This window comes from Phoenix dactylifera, unplaced genomic scaffold, assembly GCF_009389715.1.
Source record: "Phoenix dactylifera cultivar Barhee BC4 unplaced genomic scaffold, palm_55x_up_171113_PBpolish2nd_filt_p 000121F, whole genome shotgun sequence".
Lineage (NCBI taxonomy): Eukaryota > Viridiplantae > Streptophyta > Magnoliopsida > Arecales > Arecaceae > Phoenix > Phoenix dactylifera.
Window position 1 is genome coordinate 662,609 of NW_024067689.1, and position 13,435 is coordinate 676,043.

At 38.8% G+C, this 13,435-nt stretch overlaps 1 pseudogene; it reads left to right on the plus strand.

The window, feature by feature from the left end:
• Positions 1-3,346: 3,346 nt before the first annotated feature.
• Positions 3,347-4,502, plus strand: LOC103713498 (annotated as a pseudogene).
• Positions 4,503-13,435: the final 8,933 nt, after the last annotated feature.

A 13,435-nucleotide genomic window follows, 5' to 3' on the forward strand; every position in this document is an offset into this window, starting at 1 on the left:
ATTTTAAGATTTTGCATTTTAATCCTGAAGCTCAATTTAGTATGGTCAAAGCATCAAGCTTTTAAATTCTTGGTTATGACTTTGTTTGATGGCCGAGATGGTCGTGTGTGATTGCGTACGTAAAAAGAGTTGCTGATATAGCACTAAATTGTTCAAGATAAAATAAAAAATCCATCCAAGTTTAGAATTTTTGGTATGATTATCCAAGAGTGTTTGTCACATTAGAAACTCATTTTGACAACACGTGAAAGCACTTGGCCATCTCCGTCACAACCAACCATTAAACAGAAGTTATAACTAGGGTACCAATTATAAAATTTTGAAAGCTTGATTAACTAATCGTGCTAAATTGAAGTTCAGGATAAAAATGAAAAATTCAGAATTTTTTGCATGATCGATCCTTTTCTCAGCAACTAAATAGAACTTCTCTTTCAAAATTAGTCCAAATCTTCCATTTTGCTGGCTTAATCTCCATAGATTCAGTCTTTACTAAGAGTACAAAGCGATGAAACAAGTAGAAAGAAGATAAGCATTTTACAGGCAAACGTGGAGGCCAAGTGGAGGGGAGATGCCTTCAGTTTGAAAAGGACAAGCCATGGCATCAAATTTTGCTTAAAACTTCGTCATTAAAACATCTCTTTTTTTAATTCATAACCATTGTACCATATTGATGCATCTTTGGAATCAATCCGGAAGGTCGCAGAAAGGCCAAGTTCTAGGCGGCGTTTGATGCATGGTAGTAATCGTTTTCGGCCACCAAAGGATAAGACCGGTCATCCAAAATGCGACTTAGTTGCTAGTTTCTCATTGCTTTGGTTTCTTTATTCAAATACCTCAACGTGGAAGTCATATCCCTTTATCTCCAACTCTCCAAAAGTCTGAAGAATTCTAATACCCTGTGGAATCGGGAATCCTCATACTTCCGTTTCTCAGCAGTTTGCTTCCAGGTGCTCGCAGAAGTCGTGGCTTAGCTTCGTTCTTAAGACTCCCGAGCCAGCACGACGTCGATTCTTGTGATCCACGTTTCAGGCCCTCCCTCCGCGGCGTTTTTCCACGTCAAAAAGTCTCAAGTTTGCTGTTTGCGAGCGGGTCCAGATGGTCGGAAAACAAGGAGGTTGCAATTCTTCGTAGCGTCTGTTTGAAAAACTCAGCGAAGATAGATTGGATTTCTAATAAAATCATGAATTACATAATTTATTTAAATAATAACTATATTAACTTAATCTCTCTTTAGTTGAAATTCTATCCTAGAATTTATCGTGCAGCTTAACAAGCTATAGATAGAATTTAAGTCAAAACTAATAGATTCGGTTTCTATACAGAATTTAATATAATTTTGCTGAATTTTCAAACAGAATTTTAGAAATTCTTTCTTTTTATTGAGGAGAAGATAATGTTTTAGCTTTTAAAAAAAATAGGAAGGAGAAGATAATGTTATTGCGTACTTCATGGCCATTTATTATGGACCCAAGGGTGTCCGTTTTCTTTTAACGATTTTTGATCGTTTAGTTCTATACGAGGTTCGGCAAGCTAGTGGGACCCTGCCAAACTCTAGTTGCGTATTAATAATGGTTCTACTTTGCCTACTTCGTCCTTATATTACTGTGTCTGGCTCCCTGCATGTTCACTAAGGACAAATTTGATAATTCGTTAAAATAGTTTTACTTTCTTCGAGCTAACAGATAAATTTCCTTTTGGAAAAAGTGGTAACAAATAAAACAGGCATCTATAGGTGAGGGACCAAAATGATGGCTCTTCAGTTTGATTGCCTGTTAAAAGTGCAAATTAAAATGAAACTAGGAGACTTATGGATGGAGTTTTAAGTGAATTTGGGATGTGGTGCTCCGCGATGAAAAAAACCCTGTCTGGCTCTAGCCTTGAATCAAATTTAGGCTGTGGGTTTTGCAGCTTTCTCTTACGACATACCTATCACGCCAAGACATGTCTCATATCAACTATTCAGCAGTAGTATTGTAGTTAGCATTTGATGTGGTGTATATTAGTCCGTCGAACCCAGTATCTGGCCGAGTAATGACCTCGGCAATTGATCGAGATGATGACCTTGGCACAAAATTGAGCTAATTGTCTTAGCTAACCGAGCCACCAGCCATGGTTATTGAGGTGCCAATTTGAACTATCAAACCAATTAGAGCAAGCCGACTGACAATTGGTGATGTACCATGTCTCCTATGCAAATGTATTTAAAGCAATTAGTTGCTATAAAGGCAAAATTGTGATCCTGCCAATTGAGAGGTGGTTACAGCTTGTCCTAGACAAATTGATCATGACTATCAGTACATTAATATTCTCCATATGCAAACATGGGAATAGTTACGAGTAATTAAAGCCTACTTCTACCTTACTCAACAACGGATATCAGTCCTCTTTCCATACATGGTCCATAGGAGGGGCCTCCAAGCAAGTCTTTTCTAAGCTCTCTCTCACACTTTCTCATTCTCTATAGCTCTCTCAAATTTTTCCTGTTTTTTCAAAATCCAACTAACTAAACATCCAAGAATCCCGCGAGCAAACTCTGGCAAGTAGGCTTCCTTTCTGATTTCAGACTGGACAAGCCGCACTAGGCAAGCTTCTCTAGCTGAGTTCGAGCTTGATTGTTCTCAACATTCTCCAACCCGACCAATCGCTCATCTCAGGAGCTCAATCAACCAACATCACTATTTCACTTCAGATTCTATCCAGCGCCAATGATTTAGATCAAATTTTATTGCAACAGCATTAATCTTTTTTTTCCTCCTCTAATGTAGAGTAAATTACTTTCTACTGCACCATGGAAATATATAATATATGTCAATTTGCTTCGCTTTATGGTTGATATATTAGCTAGCTAATATGATATCCTACAAAATATTAATTTATCTTTTGATAAAATATAATTCTCTGCGAGTTGCATATTTTAAATTTGACAAATCAATGTAACTATGAAAGTTCTTACTTGGTTCGTGGGAAATTGCCAAAGTGAGAATTGAATGGAGTCAACAAAGGGAGGTTGACCCCTGCGGCAGCTAAACCTTCTCGACCTACTGAGTCAGTCTTTCCAGAAGTCCTTCTCGCGCGGATGCCTCACCTGCTTGCGTGGGACCCTTGCCGTCTCTGGAAACGCCTGTTATTTTACGGGGCGCGGAGGTATGCAGATGAACCAGCCATGGCTTTTGCGATGGACAAGTTCACGCACGAGATCCTACGAGTGACGACATCTCTAATTACCAGTCTCAACTTCCATTGAATAAAGCTACAGTAGTCATAGTCTTCCTATCTTATCTGCAAAAAATAAATATAAATAAACCAATTCACACCACCCCGTCACTTCTATATAAGAAGCATGACCTCTCCCATCCATTCCCTCCAACCAGTTTGGAGAAGAGAAGCCCCATTAGCTTTCCACTCCTCTTCCATTCACCATGGCCTCCAAGCCCTCTTCCCCCTCCTCCTCCTCCTCGCCTTGTGGCCGGCTCCACGCAGGCAAAATCGCAGTCTACTGGGCCAGAACGGCAACGAGGGCACCCTCGCTCCGCCTGCGCCACCGGCCTCTACTCCTACGCAACATCGCCTTCCTCACCACCTTCGGCAACGGACAGACCCTGTCCTCAACCTCGCCGCCACTGCACCCCTCCACCGGCAACTGCAAAAGCATCTCCTCCGACATCCAGTCCTGCCAGTCCCGGGGCGTCAAGGTCCTCCTCTCCCTCGGCGGCGCCTCCGGCAGCTACTCCCTCACCTCCGCGCGGACGCCCAGAGCGTCGCCACTACCTCTGGAACAACTACCTCGGCGGCAGCTCCTCCTCTCGCCCCTCGGCGCCGCCGTCCTCGACGGCATCGACTTCGACATCGAGGCAACCAACGGCGACCACTTCGACGACCTCGCGAAGGCTCTGTCGCAGTTCAGCAGCCGGGGGAAGAAGGTCTACCTCTCGGCGGCCCCGCAGTGCCCCTACCCCGACGCGCACCTTAACACGGCGCTGAAGACCGGGCTTTTCGACTACGTTTGGATCCAGTTCTACAACAACCCTCAGTGCCAGTACTCGTCCGGGACATCAGCAAGTTGACCAGTGCGTGGAAAACTTGGACTTCGAGCGTGACGGCGACCAACTTCTTCTTGGGGGTGCCGGCGTCGACTGCTGCTGCGGCAGTGGGTACATCCCCCCGAGCGCGCTTACTTCTCAGGTGCTGCCGGCGATCAAGGGCACGGCGAAGTATGGCGGATTATGGTGTGGAACAGGTACTACGATGAGCAGAACAACTACAGTGCACCGTGAAGAATAGCGTTTGAATTGCGTTGCATATATAGGCATATCTGCAGCTATGCTCATGTTATAGTTAAATAATGGCAAACATGGTGCTTGCCAAGATTCTTTCTGAAAATGCTTGTAAGAGAAATAAAGAAGTGATCCTTTTATCGGAGAAGAAAATAAAGACAGAACGAACGATGTTGCAGAAAAAAAAATTTGCGATGCGGGTCAGTTGAAGACTTGTTTGTTCGCCCACTTTGACGAGACAAAATCCTACCAACCCCAACGTAGGAGAAATTATTAAATAGACCCGATCTATAGACGGCCAATGATCACCGGCCATGTGTGCCATAAATTTATCACCTCACTTAAAGATTTAAACAGGGTGGTTATTTGACGAGTGATCTTTGACCTGGTCTACTGGACTGGGTCTACCTAATGATTTCTCGGTACCAAAAAGATATATATTTTTTGCATAAGTTAATTCTATTGGAATATTCTACGGATGTATTCGAAGTCAAATAGTTTGAAATTTGAAATATTGACAATAAACATCTTCGACCCATCATCTGTGTGATTATGAAAGAAAGGGATGGCTTCCCATTTCTTAAAGCAGTCGCCAGTTATAGGTTTTCGCACCCCCAACCATGTTTAGGATGCTCGTTCCATGGATAGATGAATGTTCGATCCTCCTAAATGAAAAACCTTCCAGGAGAGAATTGGAGGTTTGACAGATGGCCAAGGATACGACAATCTATATGACAGTAATGTGGAGTTTGAATTCTAGAGATATTCCGTTCCGATTATGTCTATTTTTTTTTTATTTCAAAATATCTTCCACTTTTTTCGGATCACCTATACAATCCTCGCTATGGTTCAAATTGTATGTTTTGCATGAAAAAATGATTAATCCTTTTGCATATCATCAACATTAGATCATATTTTGCACTGAACTCAAAGCGCCAAAACTATCTCTTTCATCAGCCTGTACAATCTCGTAGCCGCTATACACAATCCAACGGTGTACATCGTAAGGAAAAGTGAATCATTCTTTCGTGCAAAAGATACAACCCGAACCATTACGATAAAAAAAAAATTATAATTCCTATTTCAAATAATTAAAAAAAATATCTAACTACAATCATGATAATAATAAATATATAGAAAGTTAAAATTCCATGCTTCCACCAAAAATGAAAGAATTTGGAAAAGCGGTTAAGAAAGGAAAAGATTATACATATAAACTTTGATAGAAAACCAATAAGAAATAACAACAATAAAAAGATAAGAAATATTTATTATAACATTTGTGAGAGTAATAAATAGAAAATATAAAGAAAAATTCAAACAAATAAGAATTTTTTTAAAATTATATTATTTTATTTTATAATTTAAAATTTATATTAAACATTTAAGCATTGCACGTGCTTAAGTGGTAGCCGAGTTGAAAATGCTGTACATATATATATATATATATAAAATTTCTTTCTTTGTGGGCTATAACGGTTGCCGCATGGTGGGCCCCCGGATTGACTACTCGAGAGAAAGATGGTGGTCATGGCTCTAGAAATTAAATGAAAGATAGGAGAGAGATCATAGATCAAAGATAGGATAATAAGGAGGGGAAATGTTGAAAACAAATTGGAGTTATAATCCCATGAAGATTATGCACAACTATACTAAACAGATATGGGGAAAAAAGGAAGTCGGATTGCCAGTCCATCTAAGTTACACTAAATCATGGGCCTTTATGATTTGGTGGAAACAAGAATATGATGAAAAAAGTTGTACACAAAGTACTTAAAACAAGAATATGATGAAAAAAGTTGTACACAAAGAATATGATGAAAAAAGTTGTACACAAAGTTGTCCATCTAGTTTCCTTTCTTTTCCACAGAAAAAATCATCGCCTTTTTTTCCACTAAATACTTTACCTGCATATTATTATTCTCTGCATTCCATTTCAACCAGAAAAAGCTTTCATTTGGAAACCAGCGCAGGGTCTGCACCTCACTTGCCAATACAACTGCAGGTAAAGAAGGATTGCCAAGGGAACAATAGCACTATGTCAGACGATAAAAAGGTTAAAAGGTGGTAAGAATTTGGGACCAACGACATATGGCATCGATCACATCTTCCTTTCAATGCAGAGCCTGCGTCTGTGGACGCATGACAATTTTTTTTTTTTTTTTTGCTGACAGCAAAAGTATCATACAGCATATGTACGGATACAGATAAAAAAAATCAAAAAGCAAAATATCTTGGAGGAGCACTCGGCAACTCTGTCTCGCCCACCCATAGGTGTATCTCCGAGTGGTGAGTTAAAGGAAGCTACTCAATCAGCAGCATCATTTGCCTCTCGAAACACATGCTTGGCCTGAATGGCCATCCCATCACTACCCATAGCCCGAAAATCTCTCAGTAGCTCGTGGTAGTCGCCGAATCCCCCCCCAAGTCATGTAGAATTCATCCAATGATCGTCGCGGAGTCGCCCTCCAAAAGAACCATCTCAGCCTGCACAGCCTGCCGCACATAACGCAGTCCCACCCAGGCCGCTCTCAGCTCTGCCCCAGGCACTGAGATATCAAACAACTGGCAGCCCCCAGCCGCAATCACCCTGAAATCTGGGCCTCTCACCACAAAGCCCGCACCACCTCTTACACCGCCCTATAGAACGTAGCCGTCGAAATTGACCATGAGAAAAACTCGGGGTGGGGGCTCCTAGGTAAAAAACACCATACGTGGCGCTCTGCAAGCTATCCGACTGGTCCGCCTCAAGAGCCTCCACTACAAGAATCCTCACCCTCTCCACGACCACCTCCGGAGCGGGGCTCGCCTCCCCAAAGGTCAATGCGTTCCTCGTGAGCCAAATATGGTAGGCAGTATAGGTCACCCTCACTGGCCTCCGGTCTGCACTGCGAGGCCCCCGCCAACCGACCCAATGCCTATATAAAGGATGCCGCATGATGCTAGACCTCCACAGGAACCTTGCTTGCCTCCAGGACTCCTAGGCCCGATGGCACTGGAAGATAGCATGATCTAGTGACTCATCTGTCTGGCACTCAGGGCACTGAGGGGCAACAGCCAAGCCCCTCTAAAATAGTAAGAGCCTCGTCGAAAGGCAACCTCAAGCGACCTTTCAAAGGAACAAGGCCACTCTAGGGTGCAACCCAAACCGCTAAATCCAGCCAAAGTCCACCGCTCACTGCTCTCAATCCTGGACACATGGCAGACATCAGCCCACGCTGTCTATAGAACTGCAGGACACGCCTTCCAAACCCTGAATCCAGGTAGGGGTGCTCTGGTACTGGGACCAATAGAATTCGCTCCACAAGTGGCTCACCAAACAACCTACCGATCATCTAGGTATCCCACCCTTCTCCGCCGAGGAGAAGAAGGTCACACACCCGAAGTCCCTCCCCCAACCTCAACACTGACAGTGGTCAGCCAACGCCTCAAGAGAAGCTCATCCACCCAATCCTCCTCCGCCACATCCCACACTCTGGCCATCTCCTATCAACCACCAAGATCTCGCCATGACCATGGGCACATACATGCAGATCTCGTGCAAAATCGCGATGCCCTATGTTCGTCGGCTTTTCTTTTAGTGGACCTGAGGATGACTTAAAAAGGGTGTCGTTGTCAAAATCGTAACCAACAAACAAATATTTTATATTACTCTTACCATCCTCTATTCGATGAATAGTGGTTGTAGGAGGTCGATCCATAAGGAGGCGATTGGAGCACACAAATAGAGAACATAAAACAATAGAGTGGACCTGAGCTTGATCTGTAGTAGATATTAGAAGCGGGCAATGGTCTGAAGCAATCTGGGCAAGGTGACGCACCCGGAATGCTGGAAACCGCTAGATCCAGCACAATGACGCAATTGCACGGTCAATCCTCTCCCACACCCTAGCATGGCCATCCTTATTGTTGCACCAATGAACTGCGTACCGGTGAAACCGAGTCCACAAAACCCATTTCCTGATAAAAGTCTCTGAACTCTCTTCTCTCTAGTTTGTCAGTATAAGGCTTGCCCCCCGCTCTTCTCCTCAGCCCATATGCAGTTAAAGTTTCCAGCCAACAAGGCGGGGCCCTGAGGATCCTGTGTGATTTTGATGTTTACAAAGCTATTTGAGGTCATTTGGGAGTACTAATACTTTCAATTCAATTGATCTAGTACATAAATGTTTAAGGAAGAAAAGATATGATACATTCTTGATACACTCTACATATACAATTAAAACAACTCTCAAGAACTCATCTAAAAATAAATTTATTAGAAGAACTTGAGGAAAATCTAAATTTCAGTTTGACAGACTTAAGAGTCAAGTTTCCTTATTTAAAGTGCAATTCTGTATTTTTCATATTTAAATAGATTGAAAATTCTATGTGCCAAGCATCCTAAATTAATTGCAATGTCTTTTATTTGTTTTATGTGTAAATCTAATCTTAAGATGCAGAAAATCAAAATTAGAGTCGACCTCAGGAAGTTTGGAGTCGACCCCTGGCACAATTTGGCACAACTTGCACACTATGAACATCTTGGCACAGAGTTGGAGTCGATCCTAGCAAAGTGGAGCCGACCCTCAGAAAAGCTGAGTCGACCCCAAGCCTGATGAAAGTCAGGAAAAACCTACCTCTCCTAAAATTTTCTGAGAGGGTCGACCCCAGCCAACTCGAGTCGACCCTAGCCAAGCTCGGAGTCGACCCCACTTGAGCTCGAGTCGACCCCCACTTGAGCTCGAGTCGACCCCAGTAATACTCGAGCCGACCCCCAGCATGTGGAACAGTAACTCGGTCGACCTCAGATTTGCTCGGATCGACCCCAGCACGACTGACAGCATAACGGCTAGTTCTGCAGAAGTACTTTTTTGAAGCTCCAACGGTTAGAAACGGTTAGTTTTTCCATTTCAACAGCTAGAAAGTGATCTTTGGAGGTTGGAGAGGTACTTAAGAGCCACTATTCATCAGAGAAGATTTTGGTGAGAATTTAAGTGTGCATTCAAGGAAAAGAGCAAATCCAAGAGAGTTCTATTATTGCTTCAGTTCAAACTCAAAAAGAAGTGTGCTGAGCAGAAACACAAATGCCTTCAAGAGCTCAACTACCCATTAAAGTGTGAAGCAATCTCAGCAAAGAAGAGAAGAGCATCTTCAAAGCGATAATTATTTTCTTATCTTTTCTTTTTGTGCATATTTGTTTTATTTTCTCATTTAGGAGCTTTACACTTTATTCTCCTATTTCTTTGTAAGGTTTGATAGAGAGCCAGTAAACTAATGTTTAGGTTTGTTGGTGAGCCCGTAAAACCAACAGTGTAGGTTTGTTGGTGAGCCCGTAAAACCAACAGTGTAGGTTTGTTGGTGATTCCGTAAAACCAATTGTAGGGTTTTTAAATTGTGAGCCCGGTAAAAACAATCCAACTGTAATCCGAAGGATTATAGTGAATTCCAAGGGGACGCTTGGAGAGTGGACGTAGGTGCCTTAGGTTGCATCGAACCACTATACATGCTTGTGTTTGTATTGTGTTCATTTTGTGCCTCTTGCTTACTCTCTTTATTATATTGTGTAGTTGCTTTAGCTTAATTTCTAAAAGTAATTTAATTGTGCTTAACTGAGCTTAATCTCTCTTGCTTCCACCGCACCTATATAATTCACATAGGCCAAACTATTATACTCACTTAAGAATTAACTTGAGGCCATAAATTTAAGAAAATCCAATTCACCCCCCCTCTTGGGTTATCACCTTAGGCAACAAGTAGTATCAGAGCAGGTGCTCTATAATTTCTTTGTCTTTTGATTTTGACCTAACCGTCAAAGAGCCAAAGATCATGACAACTCAAATAGATAGTTTTTTAGGAGAGGAACAATTAATTGACAGACCTCCACTACTTGATGAAACTAACTATATTCAATGAAAAACTAGAATGAAAATTTTTGTTCAATCACAAAATTATGAGTTATGGAATATCATAACAAATGGCCTACACACAACCACTAAGTTGATTGAAAATAATCATGAAAACGAATGGAATGTGTTCAACAGGAATTTGGCTGAGCTAAATGCTAAGGCAATGAACAATCTTTATTGTGCACTTGATAAAAACGATTTTTATCAAATTTGCACATACTCATCTGCCAAAAAAATATGAGATTCTCTTGAAACAACTTATGATATTTCCGAAAAACCCCATATTAGATTACTTGAGCATAATTGTAAGACTAACATTGAGCTTGCAGGAAATACCCTTAAGTCTTCAAATCAGGAAGAAAGCTCAGAAAAGAAAATATTGAGGATGAAGACATAGACTTATTATCAATCCCTAAGAGATTCAAAAGCTTCATGAAGACAAAGAAGAAGAGGAAGCAAGAAGAAAGAAAGAAGAAAATAATCAAAAAAGTCTTGACCAAGGGAGAGTCAGCAAGAAAATGAAAGCTAGGAGCAACAATGATGATATCAGCTCCAAAGAACTCTAAAAGGTAACTAACTTGTGCTTTATGGCACAAGAAGATAAGGTAGAATCTGAATCTAATTTTACACTAAGTGAATTTCAAGAAGAATTCTCTTTTGAAGAACTATTGAATGCTTTTCATGATTTGTATTGTGAATGTAGAAACTATCTATGAAAAACAAGAATCTTAAAAAAGCTAAATCTGAAAATTACAGAAGAAAATAATTCTATTGCTAAAATACAAGATAAATTAAATTCTGAAAATGAAAACTTAAGGTTAAATTTAGAAGAATTGATTCAAAAAAATCAGAACTTAATTAAAGAAAATCATAACTTAAGTAAAAAAGTTAACAAACTAACATCTTTTACTAATAAATTTATTGTAAGTTCCAAAAGATTAAAAATGATGTTTGAAAGCCAACATGCTGTTTGAGATAAATCAAGACTTGGCTGGAATCCTTTACTTAATAATAAACTCCTAAATAAAAACGTTATCAATTCACCAAACAAACCATCAAATAAGATAACTTATTTCAAACATGAAAAGAATAGGCATAAAACTTTATCTATAGTTCCATTACAAACAAATCAAATGGTAAAGTTATTACAATTAAACAGATTTGGGTTCCAAAAGGAACTATACGTACTAGTCCCCAAAGACCCAAGCAAGCTTGGGTACCTAAAATGAATAACTAAGATTATCTTACAAATGTTTCAAAGCATCCCTTGAAACTCATGTGAAACTCTTAACTGGGTGCCATGACACGTGACTTACAAATGAATTTTATTTCATCATGTAATTTCATATCTTTGATCTGCTTAACTTTGTAAATTTAATTATGCTGTTGGATATTTACTAAATGTCTTATATATATGATAAATTTTGTCTCAATAATCATAGCATGAAATCTTTTAGTGCTTGCATGATGATAAGAAAACAGTGAATAAATATGCATAACTTTCTTCTTTTGAGTTTTCAAGATCTACATTTTCTCTCTAGTATAAATGCTTGATGCTGATTTTCATGCCTTCATGCTAAAACTTTATTGAGCATAATCCTTATGAAATTTATTTCATCTTTTGAATGCAATTTATCATCATTCATTAAGTGATTATCTGAAATATGTTATGATTTGCCCTATAAGTCTCTTGTGGGCAATATATGTTAAATCATAATTATCTCAGATTGGTCCAATCATAAATAATTAATGTGTTATGATCATAATAAAAATTCCTATATTAACGGATTGTTTTCGCTTTACAAGTAATTTTCAAGACTATACTAAAACCAAAAATCAATAAATTTGATCTTTAAAATATCTCATTGAGCATAATCATTGTATCCATGATTAATATGTTTTTTCGAAATTATCCCAAATTTTGCTGATTAACTTTAACTCATTATATTTAATCTGAGCATAAAAATCTTTTAAAGAATGAATATTAATTTCTTTGAACTATCTCTTATAAGTCAAAAAATAAAATCTTATTTGCTCTAAAAGAAGATTGCTTATCTCTGAGAAACATGATTACTTGTGTTGAAAGCTGAATCATAATCAGAATTTTGATAGAAACAACTATTTAAGATAATTTGATTAAAACTTAACTTGTATATATTATTGATAATTATCTTAAGCAAATAGAATCTAAGCTAAATTGATTCTGAAAATAAAAAATTGATTTGACCTTGATGAATCTTCCTATTGCCTTACATGCTTGTCTTTGAACCATCTTGCTTAATAAAACTATCTCTTTAGTTCGAGTAACTTATGCTTGCTTATATTTAGACAATCTCTTGAGTAGAGTGACTCAATATTCAATTATTGCCATATCTTATGTTGAGTCTTCTAGTTAAGATATATGTTGTATGAATGTTCTGTATCTTAAAGAAACTAATGACTTTTCTTCAAGAAAGAAAAAAGATGTTGCTAATAATGCAGGATCTATGAGCAAGAAATGAAAGATTTCAATTTAAAGGACACCTCCACATAAGGTACAATAAACATTCAAATGCAAACAAGAGAGAGGACCTTCTTCAGCCAAAAGTTTGCACATAAGAAATCTAGTAGGTATTTGACTTGAAGAATGCAGAATGAATTAGTAAATTCGGATACCTCTCTTATAAATTAGCTTAGCAAAGTCATATTATGGCATGAATAAAGTCTTTAATTTACTAATTTCTTGATATCATGTCTACATATGTTTTGACTAACTTATGCTTTTGAAAATTATTTCATGGTTTGCCTAAATAAAAATATACATTTGCCTATGCGATACATAACCATGAAATACACAAGTTTATGCTTCAAATTTTGATTTAAAACAACTTGTGATAAGCTATTAATCCTTGAGCATAATGAAAATATTGTTTGCATGATATACATTTATATGATGTATTAGATTATTTCTTTATTCTGCTCTTTCATGTAAATTACTTGAAAATAACAAATAGAGAGAGAGATAAAGAGAAGAAAATGAACATTTTTCAAGGAAAGTAAAAGCTAAGTAAAAAATAAATACTTCAATCTTAAGTAAAAGCAAAACAAGCATAATATATTCAGCACATTTGTGAGACTTGTATGAGCATTCTTTTGGAAAGAATAAAATTTGTAATAAATTGTATTTAAACAAGGAGAATTTGGAGTGAACACTTTTTCTTGTCAAAGGAAATGGTTTGACTTCTCTACATTGCTCATCATAGGAATGGTGCCAATAGGAAGGCTACTGGTAGTATC